At 35.7% G+C, this 23,370-nt stretch overlaps 1 protein-coding gene across 1 annotated transcript in view; it reads left to right on the top strand.

Annotated features, from left to right (window-relative positions):
- Positions 1–23,370, top strand: part of DCAF5 (DDB1 and CUL4 associated factor 5) — a 141,112-nt gene that overhangs the window by 49,215 nt on the left and 68,527 nt on the right. The window lies entirely within an intron of this gene.

Raw genomic sequence — 23,370 nt, 5'->3', positions numbered from 1 at the left:
GCAGAAAGCAACAAGCATTTATACTCCTGCTATGTGCCAAGCACTGTTCTAAGCACTTTTACAGATGTTACCTCATTTCAACCTTGAGAGAACAAGGCTGAATGATTTTATCAAAAAGAGCCTTTCTTCCCTTCTCCGAGTTTTGTTTTGAGTTTTTTTGTTTTTTGTTTTTTGTATCCTCTTCTTTGATTTCAGTCAGATTTCAGGAGACTTTGGTCTGCTCTTGTTGATTTCACCTTTGCAACATGTTTTGTATATGCTCCCTTCTCTCTAGCACTGCTACCAGTCTGGTATAGACCTTCATTACTTCATATCTTGTAGTTATTACTCTTATGAGCAAACATGTAAAAAGTTACACTTTTATTTGCTATGTATTCCCCTCCCTCCTTTTATTCCCCTCACCTAATCCCTCCCAAGTTCTCTAAATGTATCCATAGCTCTTGGTTTCAGAAGAATGAAATAAGCAACTGCAATTACAATGAAATATTAAGTCACTGGTTGAATAGCTTATCACCAGCACTAAGAGAAGAGAAAATTATGGTTCTTTCATCATTCTCATTGGATTTCTTATAGAGTATTATGTTTTGAACTCCTTCTTTTACTAGTCCCTCCCTTGTATAATGCTTATTGTCTTGGGTAATCCATTGTATAGATCCATGGAGAAAGCTAATAATTTATGTTAAAAGTTTATTGTAAAACTTACACTTTTGTTTGGAATAAAAGAAAAGAGACTAAAATTTTTGACTACTTCTAAGGAAAGATGAGAATTAGGGGGCTTATGCTGCTTTTTCTTGTGGAATTCACCAGACCATTTAATTTCTTTCTTCAAAAAAATTTTTATTGTTATATACTTAACACAAATATCAACAAATGTACATTTTTCTAGATGAAGAACAGAAAGAGTGACTGCATGACACTGAATCTTTACTATATATAGCTTGTTTTAATATTTTTGAATATTTTCAAATTTAACATGGTAGTTTCAACTCTATTATATCTATATCCTATTCTGAACTTTCTTCTGTTCTTTGTTTCTCCTTTTTAAAAATAATGATTCTTCAGTTCTTTCCTTTGCTTCTTTTTAAATTGAAGTATCACCTTTTCTTCTATCTTGATGCTATTTCTCTGCCCCCTCCTCCCCCCCCAAAAAAAATTTCTCCTTTATAATAAATATAGTCACAAAACAGGTCCATACACTCTAGGCTATTTGTTGTGCCTCTTAAACCCGAGATTAATGTCAATCTCTCAGGGCTGGTTGAGAAGGCCTGATTTTGGCAACCAAAGTCATAACGGTCCTGAATTCTTCAAGAGTTTAAGGCTGTATTTAAATAGAGTCAGAGGTTAAGAATTATCTTAGACACTCTTGCAGATGACTCATCAGACTTGTGAGTTTACTTTAGAAAACTTGATTACTGTGACTAAAAGCAGCTTTATTAAAAGGGGATAAAATTGAGATTCAGACCCTTCTTGACTAATCTGAGTCTCATTTCTTCATTTGTAAAATAATATAAGAAAATTCATTAAATGTTTTGATGAAATTTAGGTGTCCTAAATCTATTATTTTTCCCTGATCTATTGTTATAGTTACCCTGTGAGAAAGAGAAATAGTCTGCTATAACTTAACATTTGTGTAAGTTGTTTTTTTGGAGTTGATCCTTGAGTGGCCTCAAGGGATCTCTTTCCCTTTCGCAAAACTCACAAATCTTTTAGTGTGCTCTACACTTTTTTTTTTTTTTTTGAGAATTTGCTCCATATCAGTCTCATTTCTCTCTGTAGTTTGCTTCAGCTGCTCAGAGTTTACCAACAGTGATTAAAAGTTATATTCAACAACAGATATTTATTAAGTACTTATTTAAGAGAGAGAGTATATTAGAGCCAGAAAGAATTGACTTCAAGTCCTTCCTGTGACACATACTGGCTGTGTGATCCTAAGCAAGTCACTTAACCTTATAGAGACCTAAGTAACTCTCTAAGACTGTAGGTTGCAAAGAAGGTACTAATATTTGCTGAGAAAAGATATTCTAGGAACTTTCTACACCAATGAAATTGAAGGTCCAGTCATTTCCCTTTATTTAATCTTCTCTTGTTTAATAAATGTGCTAAATGCTAAGAGTACAAAAATAAAAATTAATAGTTCTTGTCCTCAAGGAGCTTACATTCTTCTTGGAGGAAATTCAGAATTTAATAGCTGCAGAAATCAAAAGATGTTTTTCATGAGGAGTATCATCTGTGCTGATCCTTAAAAGAAGATAAAGATTCAGAAAGTCCAGAGATGAGAAGAGTCATTGGCAAAGAAATGGTCATTGAGGCCTTGGGTTTAGATGAGAATGAAGAGAGAATGTCTAAAGAGGACCCAAGGCAGAGACTTGGGAAGACATCTTGCAGAGGGGAGACAAGTGAAGAACCTGGATGCAATATGGACATAATCCAAAGGAAGAGAGAGTAAATAGAAAGGGAGGGAAGATCAAACCTCAGGAGTTTCAGATCAATCAAGTAGAAGGACTTTTAGGACCATGACAACTAATTCAGACGAAGTCTTGATATTATTGGGGGCAGCTAGGTGCTCCTTTACCACAGCTTGACTTATGTATGGCATTCAGTTCGCATTTTATTATTTTTCCCTTACAAATATTAAAATCATTATCTTTGATAAAGAAAACAGAAGCAAAGTAGGTCTGTCTTCATAGTCCTTTATCATGTTTTCATTGACTTTGTACAGAGATCCTCCTCCAGATCCTGCAATGTAGCTAAAGGGATCTCAGATGGGGTGTCCAGCAAGACATCTTAAACTCAGTTATGTCCAAAACATAACTCAGCAACTCTTTCCCCCTAAATCCTCCTATGCTCCTCCCTTCCCTATTACTGTAGAAGGCATCACCATCCTCCCAGTTCCTTAGACTTTGGCTTCCTGTTGATCTCCCCTTTGCAACATCTTTTGTATATGCTCCCTTCTCTCTAACACTGCTACCATTCTGGTACAGACCCTCATTACTTCATGCCTTCATTATTGTGCTGGTAGATCTGGTTGTCTTAAATCTCTCCCCACTCCAATTCATGTGATTTTCTTAAAGTAGAGGTCCAATCATGTCACATACATCCTAATTCAGCAAGCTGTAGTGTGGCTCCCTTTTCCTCCAGGAACAAACACAAAATGCATTGTTTGGCATTCAAAGTCCTTCCTTACTCAATCCCCTGCTAGCCTTCCTGAATTATATCTTACTTCCCAACATGTAATCTTTGATCCACTGATACTGGCCTCCTGCCTGTTCCATGAACAAGGCATTCCATATCTTAGCTCTGGGCATTCTGGCTGTCCCCCCATGCCTAAAATGCTCTCTTTCCTCTGCTCAGACTTCTAACTTCCCTGAATTCTTTTAGGCCCCAACTAAAATCCCATTTTCTAAAGGAAGCTTTTCTCAAACCCTCTAAATTCTAGTGCCTTTCCTCTTGTTAATTATTTTCTATGTATTTTATATATAGTTTGTTTTGGCTATCTTTGTTTGCCTGATGTCTCCTCCATTAGATTGTAAACTTCTTGAGGACAAGGACTTCTTTTGTCGTTCTGTGTGTCCTCAGTTCTTAGCACAGTGCCTGGTGCATAGTAAGTGCTTAATATTTATTGACTGCTCCTTTCCTCATCTTTAATCACCTTATGTTTAACTGCTTCTTGGCTTTCTCATCTCTGCTCCCCCTTTTTCTTAAAATTTTTAAAGAAATTTTGTCCTTTTCCTGTAAAGGCTCTGTAACACTGTTGCTGCTTTAGCCAAATTTGAAGAATATTCATTCTTCACCACTGAATGTGTTGTGGCTGCCTTAGATCATAACCATGTGTCATCTTCCTACTTCAAGGATAGCACCTCTGAGGGCAAGTGATACCCTAGAAAATTCTGTGATGAGAGATAGCTATTAAAAAGAAATAAAAATACTCCAATTGTTTTATGGGAAGTCAAGGTAGAACTCTTGACTTCATAGACTGGTGTTGTTAACAAGAGCCTTGAAGGAAAATAAAAATTTTGACTTTTTGACCTTTCATCTTCCCAGAGCCCTGATTTGATATTTAAAGCCTCAGTCCTTGACTGAGCTCATCTTCACTTGCAATAGAGTGAAGGCAAGTCATTCTTTTCCTTCTGAACTCTATTTCATTTGATGTGTGAAATTGTGTTTGGGACATTTGAGAGTTGGGGGGGGGGGGGGAAGTGATTCCCAAGAGGATATGGAAGGTCATTTTTTATTTCTTATGAATTATGTAGACTTGTTGGTTAGCATCTTTTCTCTCTACAAGCACACCAAAATGACACAAAAGGCTTTCCACATAAATTTTTGTGGTGTTCCTGTTGTGGGAGGTGTAGATAGGAAGGTTAATTTAAAAAAAAAAAAAAAAAAAAAAGGGAAAGTATCTATCTTTGAATTTCAGGGAACTTTCCCTTTACATCTTCTTAATGATACCTAGGTCTCATTTGAGTCCCAGTCTGTTTGTTCTTGTTTATAATTTGGGCCTTAAATAGGTTTTTGTCTCATCTGGATTTGATATAAAGGATTGCTGACCTGAATAAAGAGAAATTTGAGATACAAAATCCTTCTCAGATGATGAGTTCCTGAGTAACTTTCTGGGATCTGTTATGTGAGGCCATCCATTTACCTCTCAATCAGCCAGTCAACACGTATTTATGATATTGATTTCTCTGCTTTTAAAGAGGCACACTAATCAGAAGACTGGCTACCACCTCGTTATTCTGGGAGTTAGATAGTTGGGATCATCATTATTTTTGTCAGCAAATCTTTTTTTTTTTCTTTTTTTTTTAAACTGAGATAATTGAGGTTAAGTGGCTTGCCCAGGGATGCACAGCGAGGAAGTATTAAGTGTCTGAGACCAGATTTGAACTCATGAGAAACTGACTTAAGGGCTGGTGCTCCATCCACTGCACCACCTAGCATCCCCTAGCAAATCATTAAGACATTTTGTTGGATACTGAGGCAGAGAGATAGATACAAAAATAAATAAAATGTGGCTCCTGCTCTCAAGAAGGTTACTATGTAGTAGGGTAGTTAAAAACAAACAAACCCATATGCAGGTATAACAGAGGTGGATTAAGTAGTAGTTTCTTTTTCTTCTGCTACTAAAGCTATTAATTGGCAGTACTTTGCCACAAATTACATCTTAAATTAATGGAAAAGAGGTAGCCAAATTGTAGCTTCCCGAGATTTCTTTTTTCTTTCTTTCTTTTTTTTCCCCCATTCGTCAGTGGAAAGTAAGCCTGTCACCTTCTTCGTCAGCTTCACACAAGAGACATGGAGCGCCCTCTTTTGGCAAAGCTGGTAATATGCATAATAGTAGTTCTTTCCTCTGCTTTGGGCTTGCACTTTACTTATCTACTCTTCTAGAATGTAGGAGCTGGGGAGGAGAGTATGCATGGAACATTGATCAAGAAATGACATTGGGTTGGTGCCCACATAGTATTTACATAGCAAGGAGTCCCAAGGTTTCCAAACCCATCATAAAAATATAAAACAGAAACTTTGAAAGTGAAATAAAAATCTGTGTTTGGCTTCAGACAGTGCTCAATATAACTTGATAGGTCTACAGGGAAGTCTTGTCCACTCCTGTTTATAGTAGGGACTCAAAGGTAAACAGGAAAAAAGTCTGCATAAGAGTTTTGAATAATCTTAACAGTTCTGAAACAGAAAACTTATGTAGAATTTTTTGTGCTTCATACTAGATACTTGGAAATCAAAGAACACTATAGAGAACTAAGTTCTTTGTGTTCTTGGGGTCCATGGATCCTGAAAGATGGGATGACAGTGATGACAGTGACTAGAATAAACAAGAATCTGAAATTTTGAAAATGAGCTATAATGAGAAAGATTGAGAAGCCTTGGGAAAATTAGAAGTAGAGTCTGAATCCAAAGCAAAAAAAATGGTAAATTAGGTCCTGTTATATTCATTAATATGCTAATATTTTGTGTGTGCTTTTTTTCCCTCCTCTTTTGAAGAAAAGTAGGTGATATGGCATAGTATCAATAGAATAAGGAAGATCTTGGTTCTGGTCCTCATTCTAGGTTTGTGAAACAATGCTAGAAGTTACAGAAAGATTTAGATCTAGATTCTCTTTGCTATTTTCTAGCCTTGCTTTGATTTCTTTCCTGTCTTCTCCATCTGTCTGCCATCCTTCAAACATGATCCTAAATGCTGAGTTTAACACTGGTTTGGTTTTTTTTATTGTTTCTTTACATCATTAAAAAAAATTTTATTTAATATTATATTTTCCCCCAGTTACATGTAAAAATAAATTTTAACACTCTTGAGTTTCAAATTCTTTCCCTTCTTTCCCATTCCCTCTCATTGAGAAGGCATTCAATATAAGTCATACATGTATGTTTGTGCAAACATTTCCATAATGGTCATGTTTAACACTGAAGAAGACTTCAAGTCTTCATCAATAGTGGAATTCCTCTAGAAATCAGGTTATATTGGTAGATGGGGAAGAAAAGTGTATATTTTCATAACTTAAAAGGTATTCAAGAACTATGGTTCTTGAACTTCTCTAAGAACGACCATATTTGAATTAGAAAGCTGGTTTCAGTTCATTATTGAACCAATTGGAACATAGATTGTAAATACATAGATATTAGCTAATTTGCAAATTAGGAGATTGTTCTTACCACAATATTTCTTAATGGTTTATATTTTTGTAATTATCTTCATTAAGAGTTCCTTTAAAGGGATGCTATTAGCCTTAGGGAATATGGCATAGCACAAACATAATTTATTACATTTCAAGGCTCAGTAATTAACATTTCGATATGCTAACTCTCCCAAGTGGAAAAAAAGTAACTACTTGTTAAAGAAAACATTAAGTAGAGAATAATAGGCACAATCCTAGATATTAGCTAGCTATGGAATAATTGCCTTCACATATATCCCAAACAATCTTTCCTTATTTTTCACTGGACAGATTTTTGAGCATTTCTCTACTGAAAGGTTAAAGGGGCTAGAATAGCATTTCCTTCAAATAAATTGACAATTCTCACCAGATGCTCAGTCTAAAAAGTACTTCAATTTTGAATGTCACCTTAGCCTACGAAGTCAACACAGTATTTTGGAAAGAGTTGTTTAACTTGAAATCAGGAAAATTGAGGTGCAAAAAAAAACTACCCTCTTGCTGTTAAGTAGTTCTGTGATAGTGAATAAGACATTTAACTTGTTTGAACCTAAGACAACATGCTACTAGGTAGACAAATTATCTTATCCTTAAAACAACCCAAAAGATAGATACTATTATCCCTGTCTTACAGATCCTTAAGACTTATCCGTTAAATTATAGGTAGGTTGAAATCTACTGGTGAAGGGAGTTTCTATACTCATGTAATCACAGAAGCTTATGGTATCCTGACTTAGCGGTAAAAAAATTAAAATTTTGATAAAAGATTTAACTTTGACATAATCTTGTACCCAGTTGAGAGGGAAATTATCAGATGACATTGTAATATTCTTACAAATAAAGAAATTTTTTTAAGGGGGGAGGGCTCATTTTATGTCTCTCATTGCCCTTTCTTTAGCCTCTAAGGTTTTTCTAGTTTGTATAGTTCTTTGACAGATAATCATTTTTAGTTTTGTTAGTAAAGAAAATGATCCTTCCCCATTTATATTGTGTACTGAAGTGAAGCCAAAATTTATATAAAGATAAAATTTCTTACAAGATGGTATTTGGCATGTGACATGCAAGCAACACAGAAAACAGACTAGAAATGTAGGTTTAAGTCAGATTTCATCTAGATATGAGGTTTCCAAGTTAAGCTTTTTTTTTTTTTTTTTTGAGGGGCTAGTGTGTATTTATGGTCCGTGCTTCTATTCTGCATTTGCAGAGTGTCTTAGAAATTAGGAAGCATCATATTATCCCCTTACTTCCCAAGACAGCCAGAAATTTTCTTCACTACTTCTGTGTTTAAAGATATTTCATGACAGAATAAGTAGGAACTACAAAAGTTCACTTGAAAGGTCTTGAAGAAATATATACTATTATACTTGATGAAATTAATAAACTACTTAAAGGAACAATGAGAGTTGGATTAGATGGCCTCTGAGGTCTCTTCCTGCTCTAGATCTGTGATCTTTGAGCATAATTTCTCTTGCTTGTTAGTCCTGGATGCCAAGAAAATGCTAGTTCTGCCCAATTTGACTCCTGCAGTTTGAACATGAGTTCCAATGTTCTTGGTGACCTGACTTTAAAATACATTCAGGAAATTGAGAAAAGACAGAAAATTAGGAAGAAAAAAGAAGATAGTGGTAGAAGACAAATCGTATTTTAGTAAGACAGGACAGAATTGGATTGTCGAGCATATTTCCTTTTAAGCTTCTGTTGGGGGCCAAGATAGCTGGGATCTAGACATTTAAGAGCTATATGATCAAAGATTAGTACATTTTCTTAATTCATTCAAGCTTCAGTTTCATCTCCTGTAAAATAGGAATAACAACAAAAAAGACCTAGGGATTACACAGCTAGCTCTTCCTGACTCCAGCTCTAGAGCTCTCTGTACTAGCTTCATTCTTTTGTTATGTATCATTTTTAAAATGTCAAATGGTTGTTTATTTTTTTGTGTTTAGCACATCAGTCACTTCAGATAATTCCTATTTTTCTTCCTCACTGGAATGATTTCCCTAGAGAGTTTCAGAATTTTATTCTTGAGAATTTTCCATCCCTCCTGTGCCAACTTTCCCTTTGTACTTTAGTCTATAGAATCTGCTCTGTCTAAATACTTTGGTATCTCTTCCATGATTCCCTCATAATTCCCACCTCAGCTACTAGTTCCTTTTTGTAATTGGATGTTAAACCAGAATAGAATTTCCTTTTCATGATTTTTCTACCTTTTGATGAAAAAGAGAAGGAAAGGAATAAAAATTTATTGAGTGCCTACCACATATGCCCAGAGCCTTTGCTAAGATATATGCATTGCATATATCTCATTTCATACTCGGAACAATCCTGCAAAGTATGTCCTTTTATTCTCCCTACTTTGGATTTGAGGAAATTAAAACTAACAAGGTCCTTTTATTATCCCTTTTATACTTGAGGAAATTTAAGCTAACAGAAGTTAAAATGATTTATTGAGGTCACACAACAAGGAAGTATCTGAGGCTTTATTTGAACTCAGTGGCTTATACTCTTATACATTACACCACCTAGCAATAAAGGAGAGAATATAGTTACTAAGGTACAGGCCAGTAATGTTGTTGGTGTACTACTTTTAGCAGAGAATTCTAGCATATCTGTGGATAATTAGAATTCTTCATTAGTACTATACAACATTATCCTGTGCTTTGTATTCTTTTTCTTGAATGCTTGCTCTTCATCTATTTCTTTTTTCTCTACTAGGTAGGCAGAAATACAGTGACAAAATTGCTTCTCTTTCTTCCTTCATTGATCTGCATCCTAATGATTTTCCCCTCCTGTTTTCTTGCTTACTTTACTTGATTATACTTTTTTATTTGATTATCTCTCATATCTTTTTTTTTTTTTTTTTTTTTTTGCTGAGGCATTTTGGGGTAAGTGACTTGCCCAGGGTTACACGCCTAGGAGATGTTAAGTGTCAAAGACCAGTTTTGAACTCAAGTCCTCCTGACTTCAGGACTGGTGCTCTATCTACTGTGCTACCTAGTTGCCCTGTAATTTTATCTCTTAAGGAATAACTCCTTGAAATGGATTATGCAGTGTAATTTGCTCAGTAATGTCATGCTATGTTATTTTACCTTAGATTGATTAAGCCAATAATCCTAGTGTCTAGGAGATCATCTCCAACTAATTCTTGAAAAAAGGTCACTTCTACAATATCCCCAATAAGTGGTCAGATAGCTTCTTGCTTGACCCAAAGCACTTGATACTTTTTAGTTTCACTTTTTATTTTCTTATACCACAGTCTTTTCCCTTTTAATAGAATCCTATCTTGTAACAACAACAACAATAAAAACCACATTAAGTAAAATCAACCAACACAGGAAATGTCTGGCCTCCTATGCAGTTATCTTTAGCTGTTAATTTCCCAGTTTGCTAACTAGAGGGAAAAAAAAAATTGTGTTTCATCAACTTAGATCTGTCATTGTATTTAAGTTCAACTTCCTGTGAATTGATTTCATTTGAATATATCTTCTTAATATACAATATTGTTCCCCCTTACCTTTCTTGTCTTCTTTTTAAATAAAGGTAATTTACAGTGTCATGAAAAATTTTTCATCCCACCAAATCTCTAATGTGATCTTTAAGATGAAATTAATCTTTTTGTATTTAGAGCCTCTAGTTGATCCTTACTTGTTTTATAAACTAGGCATTTGTATGTATATTGACATTTGGGACCATAGGTTTTTACTACTGGCTCCTTTCTTGAATTTTTGTTTCCTCTGAACCTTTGAATATCTTGTGACCTATTTTTTTCTTTTATTAAAGGTGATCCTGGTTCTTAAGAGCAGTGTTAGAATACAACCTTTGGCCTGTTTTTCCGAATTAGAAAATCTTCCTGTATGGGCTTGAATAATGACTGTTTGCTGAGGAAAAAGCCTGGAGGCCAGATGGGATAGTATTGGAGAACTGGAGTAGGCATTTTGGCACATATTTGAGATTCTGAGAAAATCACTTTACCTTCAATGCCCTAGGAAACTTTCTTAAGAATATAAGTTTTGCGACAAGTGTCAATCTGCATTGATAGAGGACCTGAGTAGGAGTTCCTCATGCTAATGGATTCACAGGTCTAATTATAACAAAACAAAAAATTCCTAGAACTCATTGAGTTACTATATCAATTAAAATATGTTGAGCAGGAAAGAGCTAAGGAGTGAATGATGAATGGGGTGGGGGGGGATCCATTATTGAATAAGAGGTAGAGCTCAGAGAGCATATTTGGAAAATTACATTGTACTTTTAGTGATTCCAAATTACTCCTCATCTCAAAGTCCTCACTTTTAAAACACCAATGTTCTCCCAGAAATAATATGACTATGATTGTTAGAACATCATGAACTGGGTTTAATAAGTTTTAGATTTAGGGAACCAAAATGAGATTAGGGTTTCTGGTGATCAGGGAGTTAAATGATAAGATTTAGTGGTAGGTTTGAAATTCAGGGAACCAAATGGAGAGGTTTGGCTCCCCTGCACTCCCTTGGGATTCTGCACAAGGGTAGAGGAGTTTTGGCCACTCCCTTCTGGCAGCACAGATTCTCTGTAAAGAATTTACAGACCTGAAAACCTAGATTGATAAAAGAGGTTTATTATGGGGATTGGGGAGTAAGGTTAGAAATCCTGACATAGAAGCATAAAGTCTGGTTAGGGAATTAGGTGAGGGTAAAGAGAGGGTGACACTGGAAAAGAATATTCCAGTGGACAGAGGCTCCTTGGCATAGCAAGCATGGCATAACTGGCATGTTTGGAACCTCTGCAAAGAGAGGACTTTAGTTTGGCTCTTGTATAAGCCTTGGCTACAAGCTGGGGGTTGCTCTTGATGGGACTGGGTACAGCTTGAGTTGAATTGAATAGAGAATCTAATATATATATATATGTATATATATAAATCTAAATAGAAGATCTTCATTTGAATAGGGTTGGAATTCTTTAGCTGAGGACTGAACCAAACCCATATAGGTAAACCACTTTATTTGATTCCCTGGGGCGGTCTCTCATTGAGGCAGGGTTGAAGGTGATTTCTCCTTCAAGGATTTTTAGGTTCGGAGAACCTTCTTCAGGTTGAATTAAATTTATAGATGAACTAACGGGAAAATATAAGCTATATAATTAATGTAAGTAGGCTAAAGTTATACCAATAATGATTTGTTCTTGAAATCATGTAAAGCCATCATCAAATACATACATGAACAGGCAATGTGAGGCAATTATATATTGAGTGAATGATAACATATGGACAAATTAAATGTACATATAATCAAAAAATATTAAGAGAATCAGAAAAAGGTCTTGAAGTGTATGAAGTAGATCTTTTATTTTAAAATTTTGAAAATATACAAACATAGCATAGTATAAGATGGGTATAGATTACAATCTATACCATTGAAAAAAACAAGATCTTGGATTTGTTGAAGTAATGGCTGCCTGTTTCATTAACTCTTTGAAAACCAACTTAAGTGTAAAGTAGTATCTTGTTGTACATAATGAAACTGATCCCAAGATTCATATTAATCCTTCAACAGGCACTTATTTAGCATTTGCATATTGAATATGTGAATAACCATAACCCCTACCCTTATGAAACTCTGCTTTCTAAATATGAGAATCGTATGTAAACATAAACAGACAGTGCAAAATAAAATATATGTATACCAAAAAAAATGCAAAATTTCTATGCAAGGCCACAGGAAGTAAGATACTTTCTAACTGGGGTTGAATTATGGATGGCTTTGTAAAGAAGGTGACACAGTGATGAAGGATGTGGAGCTTTTCAGCAAAAGAGTTAGGGATGAAGAGTAGCCATTTCAGACTTCAGGCCAAGATAGCAAAGTACAGGTATATACAGGGCACAGTAAAAAGTCCCTCTATAAGTCCTTTATTACTGAATTCATTCAGTTTGGGGCAGATGAGCAATATTATTAAATCTGTGCATAAAGGAGATTAATCTGTTTGTAGTGTGAGAACCCAAGGTAGGAGGTTAGGAGGCTATGGAAATGGTGCATTTGGAGTATTTGCTGTAGGTGTCAAGGACTTTCTTAGGATTTTCACAAGGTTTAACAATAAATCTGCCTGCCACAAGGTGGAGCTGTAGAATCAGTTTTGAACACAGTTTCCAAGGGCCTTGGTGGAGTTGAGCAGTCAGAAGTGGGGAGTCTTTATTCAGAATGTCAGTGTTGAGGACTCACCTTGTCCATTAGTTTTAGGGTTGTGACTTATATTCTGAGTACAAATTACACAGCGAGGTATTAATAGATTCAAGTTCTCAGTTTATAACTTGTTTGGCTCAAGCATAAGCTCCTCTATTTCTGAGCCTTATCTGTTCCTTCTCTCTAAAATGGAGATAATACAGCACCTATGTCTTAGGATTGATAGAGAAACAAATATGTGTATATGAAAATGGTGTATAAAATATTGTACCAATAGGTATTAATCATCAGGAAAAAGAGAAAAATATTATTGTTGAAATTGTCATTTCTTACTCTCTTCATAAGCTTCTTGGGTGTTTTTAAGCTTTTCTTTCTTTCTTTTTTTTATTATGGACCTCACAAACATGAACATTTAGATAAAATAATAGAAAAGGAAGTTTGTGTATGAAACCATGAGTATCTATTTCACAAAGATTTTCAGAGTTTTTAATATTTGGTACACAGTGATGCTAACACTGCCCTGCTTCTCTGTGTTCCCTGCTGAACTTCTATTTTCATTGTGTTTATTTTTAAAATGTCTCATGGTTGCTCTTTTCATTCTCACCTTTTTTTTTTATGCCACTCCCTACTCTTGCTTCAATCTTTCCCATAACATCTCCCTCTCTACTTTCACATAAAAATAAAACTTCTTACTTGTAACAAACAAAATAGATTCATATATTGGCCATATCTGAAAATGTACATATCATGTTCCATTAATCTTCTAGAGTCCTAATAGTTCAGTGCATTAATCAGAGTTCTTACAATTTTATAGAACTTATATAATTGTTCTCTTGAATTTGCTCATTCTGTCATAGGTCATATTACTCTAAACAGGTTTCTTTGAATTGTCTCTTATATACCATTTATATACCATGATTTGGCTATTCTCACCTTGGTACAGATCATAACCCTTCACATTTCTGCCAGTCCTATAACTCATAAATGCCCCATAAGTTTTCTACCTCAGGATGTTAGCCTAATGTCCTTCTGCTTTCCTATTAATATATCGATGTACCATGTTAAAGGGCATCCAGGTGGTATAGTGGAGAGTGGCAGGTCTAGAGTCAGGAAGACCTGAGCCTCCCTAGCTTTGTGATCCCAGCCAAGCCACTTAATCCTTATTTGACTCAGTTTTTTCATCCATAAAATGGGGGCACATTGAAGAAGAAAATGACATCACTCCAGTATTTTTGCCAAGAAAGCCTCATGGGACCATCTGTGTCTTGAAGAATCAGGTACAACTGAACAACTGCAGCAACACCCTCTTTTCCATAGCTAGGTAACACTGCTAGCCCCACCTGAAATCAGGACGACCTGAATTCATATGTGACTTCAGATGCTAATTGTATGGCCTTGGGCAGATCACTTAACCCTATTTGCTGTAAAATGAGCTGGAGATGGAAGTGGCCAATTATTACAGCGTCTTTGCAAAGAAAACCCCAAATGCTGTCACAGGAGTTGAAGCAGAAAAAAAGGGGACTAAATAACAACAAAGATTGTTTTAGGGCCTTAAGCAATCATCCAGCAAAAAACCTCTGTTAGAATAACAGCTAGCATTTATATAACAGTTTTAAGGCTGATTCTCATAGCAACCTTGTGAAATAGATATCCCGACTTGATAGATGAAAAAACTGAGACTAACTGAAATTATGTGACTTGGTCAAGATCACAGTCAGTATGTGTTTGAGTCTGAATTTGAAATTAGGTTTTCTTGACTCCAAGTGTATTGATCCAGTCAATGCATCACTTAGCTGCTTCTAAAAATGATGGGGATGAGGCAACGTGATGACTCAGTGGATAGGAGGAGCACCAGCCCTGAAGTCAGGAAGACCAAAGTTCAAATGTGGTCTCAAACACTTAACATTTAGCACTTACAAGTTGCATGACTCTGGGCAAGTCATTTAACCCCAATTGCTTTGCAAAAATAAAATTTAATTAAAAAAATAAAAATGGTAGATGGAAGAAAGAGAGACATTAATGATTTTAAAGTAAACTTTTTAATCAGAGAATATAAACCCCTTTTAGGGTTAGTAAGTACTCTGATATTTTGGTTTATCAAAATGCTTGTGGAAAATATTCATGTATTTTCAGATTTATGTGCAATTTTACATAGATATAACATAACAAAAGAATACTTTTATACATATGATTTTATTTTGTACTGCCATGACAAATTCTTTATAAGCCAAAGGAAAAGAAAAAGGAAAACCATTGCACTTAGCAAATTGTCAAAGTATTTCCATTTGTGGTATTTTAATCAGGATTATTCATCTACTAATTTTATTGTCAAACCCCATTCCAAAATAGATGATGGTAATAAGCACCACATATGTCAAAGATTGTTTGTTGCCACTAAAAGAAAAAATTTTACATATTCACTATTAGTACACTGAGGTGAAAACTGTCCTGAAGGAAAAAGTTTACTTAGCTAACATATCAGTAAATTAAAAAAAGAAAAACATAAAGCAGTTTTAGGATATTTAATCAGCAACCAAAATGTGTTTAATTGTCCATTCTTATCAGATTGCCATTTAATTATTAATGAGATAAATTTTTATTCATTCTTCTTGATATGGATTCCTCTGAAGATAATCAGATAAATGTCAATAGCAGCAGTATTGGCTTTAGTAAAATGGTTCCCTTAAATGCTGTAATTTATGTTGTAGTTCTCTAAAGATGTCTTTCCATTTGTGATACATTCTTGGTGAATTGATCTGTAAGAAATATTTTCATTTTCCTCTAATGTATTTCTTGTTCCATAAGCAACTTATCTTTCTCTTGTTTGGAAACTTTTTAATTAAAATCCCAATTTTATTTTTAGTACTTACTATATTACAACTTTTAGTCTGACCTTTTTTTTCTTTTCTTTTTTTTTTTTAATATTGATTTAGGTTTTGTTTTTGTTGTTAAAGTGTTATTTTTTCTTCAGGTTTCATTCTCATTCCCTGCCATCCACTCACGTGAGTCCTGTTGCTTCTCAGTTCCCAGAATACACAGTGCCATCATTTTCCTTCTCTCTTTATTGCTTGTAAGACCTAACCTCTTATCTGCATTGGTGTTCTGCCCCTTTTTCCTCTCTTCCCAAGCTTCTGTATTATTGTTTCTCTATCCATCTGCTTCCCCTTCCAGGCCCAATTAATCCCTGTCTTTAATCTCTACCAACCTGTTTGTTTGACTGGGGAGTCAGAATCATTGATTTGTGAATTGGTATCTTCAAAGGGCAGGATCCAGATAGTTTTGATAATAGTTGGCTACTTGCTAGCACTTTCATTTCCTGCCATTATCTCACTTGATGACCATCAACAGATAATTATTATGGGCTGTGTACTGACCCAATTATTGCTGGGGAGCAAAAAAGCAAAAACAAACAAACAAAAAAGAAAATAGGTCCTTGCTGTCAAGGAGCTTACATTCTAATTCAGGAAAGTAAATAATTAGATACATACAAGATATATATAGAATAAATGAGGATGATATGAAAGAGGGAAGGCATTAACAGCTGGGGGATATAGTATTCAAGTTGAGTCTTGAAGTAATACAGAGAAATGAAAAGGTACACAGTTGTCGGGGCAGAACTTTCCAAGAACAGCCAGTGTAAAGGCACACAAGAGGGAGGATAGTAAGCCATTGTTGCTGAATTGTAGAGTATGTGAGTGGGAGTGAGGTGTAAAAATACTGAAAATGTGGGGAGGAGCTTTGAATTCCAAAGAGATTACTTTGTATTTGATGCAGGGCTTCCTTGAGCATAGATAATGACATGGTCAGATCTATGCTATGGATAAATTACCTCTGCAGCTTAGTAGAAAATGGATTGAAGTGGAAAGAAACTTAAGGCAAGGAAACCAATAAAAAAGCCAATGAAGTCCAGGTCAGAGGGACTGTGAGCCTGTGTGAGTGGAGAATAGATGTATCCAAAAGATATTGAAAAGGTCTTAATGACAATTTGGCTATGAATTAGATATGTGAGATGACACAGGTTTTAGCCTGAGAAGATGGTGGTACCTAATAGAAATAATAAAGTTCAGAAAAGAGATGGATTTGGAGAAAAGGAAAATGAATTTTCTTTTGGACATAGTGAGTTTGAAATACCTTTAAGACATATAGTTGGAGATGGACAAGAAACAGTTGGATATATGGGGTTAGGATTATGGTATTAGTAATCTTGGCATATTTTAGGTGTTTAATAAACACTGGTGGAATCAAACTTATTAAGTGCCTACTCTGACCTTGAATTGTAAGAATAGTCAACTGCATACCATCTGTTGAGAGGAACACAGGTAAAGATGGATAGTGTAATTTCCTCTGGAGATGAATAAATTTCTTAAATTCAAGTAGGAAAGTGTTAAATTCAAGTGGTGGGAACTACCAGTCTTTTTAAGATAGTGTCCCCTTAGGATTGCCAAGAAAAAAGATTGCTATGAGCAATTTCGGCTTGGGAGGTAAAATAAATTCTCTTCCCTTCCATGTTAAGTAAGAAAAATCGAGAGACTCCCTTTAAACATATAAGCTTCTGCCAGCTGATCATGGGTGGACTGAAAATAATAGAAAAGCATACATATGAGTGGGTTTGGGCTATAATTATAATTGTCCTGGACAAATCTTGCTTGGAATTAGGAGTAGAAATGGAAGGTTAGCCCCAACTGAGTTTACTTTTGCTGTTTCTGTAGCTAAATTTTATTTCTGTTCTGTTATTCCTACTCTTCCCTCCTGATCCAAATTGGTTAATTTGCATATTGATGAATGATCTTATATTGAAAGACTTAAGTTCTAGCTAGTCCTATATTTGAATGATGCCTTGTGCTTCTTTAGTATTAGGGTACTCAACTAATAAAATTACCATTCTTTAATAGCCCTATCATTTATGGGACTGACTATGGGACTGAGTTTGGATAGAGTCTAGACTTTGGACTGGATCCATGAGCACACTATAGTTCCCTTTTTTGGTGCTTTTCTTTTCAGCCTTATGTAGTGTAAAAGCAAGTTTAGACAGAAAAAGGAATGACTGTCGCAGTATCTCTGAGCCTTGTTTCAAGAACTAGGTAGAACATTAGTGTACTCCATCTTCTGCCAGCCCTTTTAAGGAAGAGATACCATAGAGACTGGCCTGGGAATTAAAGGGGTGACATTGGCTGTTGGGCTTAGGAATAGCTTTGAATATAGCTAAAATAAGTAGACAGGGATGGGGCGGGGGGGGGGGGGGGGGGGGGGGGAGTGTGTGTGTGAGAGAGAGATGGTTTCAGAAGCTCTAGAAAAGATTTCCTCCTGCCCAGTAAAATTCTTTCTTCAGACTAGGTTGTATTAGACATTTTCTTTTGGCCTGAGTTTTTATTGTCCCTTAAAATTAAGATAACCTTACTGAGGGAGGTAGGAAATTTGCCAATTAGATGATTGGTTAGTTCTAAGAGTAGGTTTAGAAAAGTGGTAGGAGAGATCCATTGAGTTTATATGTAAGGGAGTTCTACCATTTTCTAGGGCTGGGAGGGGAAGTACATAACATAAAGATTCTAAAAATAAACTTAGCATGGGCTTGGATGCTTTTTGGTCACATTTCTAAGATTAGTATAACCATGTTGATGGGGAGTTTTATAAAGATTTGTTTTTGGGGGGGTAGTGGGTTTAATCTCACCCTTAGAACACAGTAGTGCTTGGCCTAAAGGATAGTGTTTTGTTGTTGTTGTTGTTGTTGGGGAGGGGTGTGTGTGTGTGTGTGTGTGTGTGTCTGTGTGTGTGTCTGTGTCTGTGTCTATGTCTGTGTCTATGTCTGTGTCTGTGTGTCTGTGTGTGTAAAGACCACACATGAAAAGCAGGAGGCTCGAAAAAGCAGAAAGGAAATAGTGATGTCAGAAGAAGTTTTTGAGACCAGTTCCCAGTGAAACATGTTTTCTCTTGCCCTTTACTCTGACACAGTACACCATTTGTAAATATTCTTTTACAATCTGATAAAATACTCAAAATATGCTGTGATTTTCCCTGACCCCCTATTAAGACACTTATTATTATTCAGGGTTAATTCCTTCAGTTGTTCTATTATGCTTTCAATTTCTTAATATTAATCTAACAAACTTTTAAATAAATCTGCAAGGCTAAATTTAAATGATTTTCCAGACTTCAGATTTCCTTTTAGTGTGTCAAATGCTACAGATACAAATAGAAAAATACAATATCTTCTCTCAAGGTGCTTACGTTCTGTAGGGGAAGCTATGTACATATATAGATATATACAAACTAAAAAGTTGGAGAGTGAAGGGCACCAGATGCCTTTGAGTGGATCAGGAAAGGCTATAGTAATGCAATAGAAAGTAGTACTTGAATTACATTTTGATTTTCTCTACTTCCTACCTTCTTTCCCCAGTGGGGGGAGAAAAAAAAAGAAAATCCTTATAACATTTGCATAATCAAGCAAAACACATTCCACCTTTATCCTTGTCTTTTTCTACCTATAAGCTCTTTGCCAGGAGCCATGCTTCATCTGGTCCTTTGATATCCTCATCTTTCTTCTTTCAAAATTATTTGTTACATTAGTGTTGTTAGCATATAATTTGTTCTGTCTCTGTTTACTTTATATCAGTTCACACAAGTCTTTACAGGTTTCTCTGAAATTATCTACTAAAAATATTTTTGTCTTTAGGAGTCCTTTCATCTTTCTTTGTTTACTTGAGCCACATCTTTAAAAAGAAGAGGGATGCTATGAGGTAAAGGCAAAAGGAGATGCATTCTGGAGATGGGATATGGTCACTACAAGCCCATGGAGAATAATGGGAATCTGTAAAGAATGAAGAAGGCTTTTATATGGCTCAACCTTAGAGAAGAGGAAAAGCAATAATATATAATAAATCTGGAAAGAAAGATTGGAACCATTTGCTAAGGGCTTTAAAAGCCAATCACAACTATTTGATTTTTGATTTTCTTCCTGAGTTATTTTTACCTTCTGAATCCAATTCTCCCTGTGCAGCGGGAGAACTGTTCGGTTCTGCAAATGTGTATTTTATCTAGGATATACTGCAACATATTTAACATATATAGGACTGCTTGCCATCTTGGGGCGGGGAGGAGGGAGGGAGGGGAAAAAATGAAACATAAGTGATTGCAAGGGATAATGCTGTGTAAAAATTATCCTGGCATGGATTCTGTCAATACAAAGTTATTATTAAATAAAATTAAATTAAAAAAAAAAGCCAATCACAGAGATTTTTATATCATATTTCCTAGAACAAAAGTCTTTTACTAGGAAACCAGTAGGGACTAGAGTTTTTATAGAAGATTTACATGAATCTCGGTACTATAAGTAGGCCTTTTACTTGAAAATCACATGGCTAAGCTGAAGACCCTAAAAGAGCATACTAGTAGGGCAGCCCCCCAGACCCTTTCAGTGGGCCTTGAATTCATCCCTCCAGAGTAGGAGGCAAGAATAAGGAGACAAATGTTGACGTAACAGGGTATAGTCAAACTCTTCCCCATACCAGACTACCAAAATGTTGGAGTTAAGCCACCAAATGATGGGATTTGGGGTGACAACCAAAAAGTATGTTGGGGTTAGAACGATCACAAGTCATCTCAAAAGAATTTATATTCTTAGACATCCTCCAAATCAAGGGATAAAGATGGCAATTAACAAGGGGGACAACAAGAAATCAGATCAAAGACTTCATTAAGGAGAATTTGTCATGAGACCAGAGTACAACACGAGGAGCTAAACTTAAAAAGGAGTTTTACCTTATTGAGTAACAGTAAATTCTTAGAGAAGTTTAACAAGGATCTCTACAGGATGAGCTAATCTTTTATAGGGGAGAGATAACCTGAGGGTTGGTTACCTTAGGGAATATTATAATCCCTATCTGTGCTTTAGCCTTTCTCTCCTAAAACCTTCCTGGATATCCTGGACCTCCTCACTATAATAATTTAGTAGAGCTTGTACCTGAGATGTGGTACTTGGCAATATTAAGCTCTTTGGAGCTCCTGAGTCCAAGATTGAGAGTAGTTCAGGGAATCATAACAGCTCTGCGATTCAGAATAACTCATTTGTTTTAATGCTGAGTGCAGGTCCTATTCAGGCAAATCCTTTTTTTTTTTTTAAATAACTTTTTATTGACAGAATCCATGCCAGGGTAATTTTTTACAGCATTATCCCTTGCACACTTCTGTTCCGATTTTTCCCCTCTCTCCCTCCCCCCCTCCCCAATATGGCAAGCAGTCCTTTACATGTTAGATAGGTTACAGTATATCCTAGATACAATATATGTGTGCAGAACCGAAAAGTTCTCTTGTTGCACAGGGAGAATTGGATTCAGAAGATATAAATAACCCAGGAAGAAAAACAAAAATGCAAGCAGTTTATATTCATTTTCCAGTGTTCTTTCTTTGGGTGTAGCTGCTTCTGTACATCCTTGATCAATTGAAACTGAATTAGCTCTCTTTAACAAAGAGATCCACTTCCATCAGAATACGTCCTCAAACAGTATCGTTGTTGAAGTATATAATGATCTCCTGGTTCTGCTCATTTCACTTAGCATCAGTTCATGTAAATCTCCAGGCAAATCCTAAAAAATAAAAAACCACATGTTCTCATCCCTGCAGAAACCAGTTAGCTAGTTCCTGCTATAGAATCTAACATTATTTACAAATGAAGAAGACAGGTCATCTTAGAAAAGGTACAAAGTATGAGAAAGGGGCTACTAGATTGAATAAAAGAGTAGCTAAGGAATACATGGCATGTTAGAGAAAGACTAAGTCAGAAAAACCAGGAATTTTTTCCGTATTATAGGAGAATCCTTTCTACCTTTATCATAATCAGCTATCCAATACTGATGCAGGCCCTTGTCACAACTCATTTGGATTATAATAACCTTCTGGTGGATTACTCAGCCTAAAGTTTCTGCCCAGCTTCAATCCATCCTTCACTCTGCTGCCAAAGTGATTTTCTAAAGTTTAAATGTCCTTTAAATCAAGGGTCAAAGTCTCTGCAAAGAGCTGGCCAAATCCATAAGGGGGTTATGCAGTTAACAAAGGGGACAAAAAGTTCCCTAGCAGTAATCGGGAGGAAGATGCCAGTAAGGGGAAGTTGCCATGAAGCTAGAGTACAACCTGAGGAGTTTATCTTGTCTCTCCCCTGACCCCAGTCCTTTCCCCTGTATTCAATAAATTCCTATGGCTAATCCCTAGCACTTCCAAGGTGAAATATAAACTCCTTTGTTTGACTTTTAAAGATCTTCACAACCTAAACACCTTTATAGTATTCTTGTATTTTGCTTCTTTTCATGCACAAACTATATCATTTTGCCTTTTCAGCCTGTTTGCTATTCTTTGCACATGTTGTCTCCATGCCTTTGCAAATGGCTTTGTCTCTCATGCCTGGAATGCTCTGTATCTTGGACTCTCTGGTTTCCCTTAAAACTTTTTTAATACCACTTTCTTTTTTTTTTCTTTTTTTTTTTTAATTTTATTTTATTTAATAATAACTTTGTATTGACAGAATCCATGCCAGGATAATTTTTACACGACATTATCCCTTGCAATCACTTATGTTTCGTTTTTTCCCCGCCCTCCCTCCCCCCCCCCCCCCCCCAGGATGGCAAGCAGTCCTAGATATGTTAAATATGTTGCAGTTTAATACCACTTTCTACAAGAGTGCTTTCTTAATCACTCAAGTTGCTACCTTCCATCTGTAATGCCAGAGAAACGATTTATTTGAAAGAGAGAGATTTACTGGAACCAAATGAATCCATGGTTTGGTCCCAGGGCTGAATGAGAGTAAGAATTCAGCAGCGAATATTGGATACAAGATTCTTTTATAGGGTAACAAGAACAATGACATAATGGGGGGAGGTATCTGGGATGGGAATGACCTAATGGGGGAAGGTACAGGAGAGGCTCCTGATATTCTAATGATGACTAAAATGGTTAAAGACCTTTATCCCATCAAACATTAAAAGGGAATGATTATAGCCTGAGGTCTTGAAGCAGAGTAACTGAGGTAGGACAATTAGGGAAATTGGGTCAGGACATTAAAAGGGAACTGTGGCACAACACATCTATTCTTCATGTATTATGTTTATAACTAATTATTGCAAACTTTTTTTGTTAAGAGACCCTTTTACATTATCTATCCCAGAGTTCTTTTACTGGTTGTAGCTGGTTCAATTCATTACTGCTCTATTGGAACTGATTTGGTTCATCTCATTGTTGAAGAGGGCCACATTCATCAGAATTGATCATGATATAATATTGTTGTTGAAGTATATAATGATCTCCTAGTCCTGCTCATTTCACTCAGTATCAATTCATGTAAGTCTCTCCAGGCCTTTCTGAAATCATGCTGCTGGTCATTTCTTAAAGATTAACATTCCATAACATTCTTATACCATAGTTTATTCAACTATTCTCCAATTGATGGGCATCTACTCAGTTTCCAGTTTGGTTTTGGTGACCACTGCTTTATAATATAATTTTAGATTTGGTACAGCTAGGCCACCTTCATTTGATTTTTTTTTTTTCATTAATTTCCTTGAAAGTCTTGACCT

Source organism: Antechinus flavipes, chromosome 2 (assembly GCF_016432865.1).
Source record: "Antechinus flavipes isolate AdamAnt ecotype Samford, QLD, Australia chromosome 2, AdamAnt_v2, whole genome shotgun sequence".
In the NCBI taxonomy this organism is placed as follows: domain Eukaryota; kingdom Metazoa; phylum Chordata; class Mammalia; order Dasyuromorphia; family Dasyuridae; genus Antechinus; species Antechinus flavipes.
Note: the sequence above shows the minus strand (reverse complement) of the source record. Positions and strands in the feature narration are given on the sequence as shown.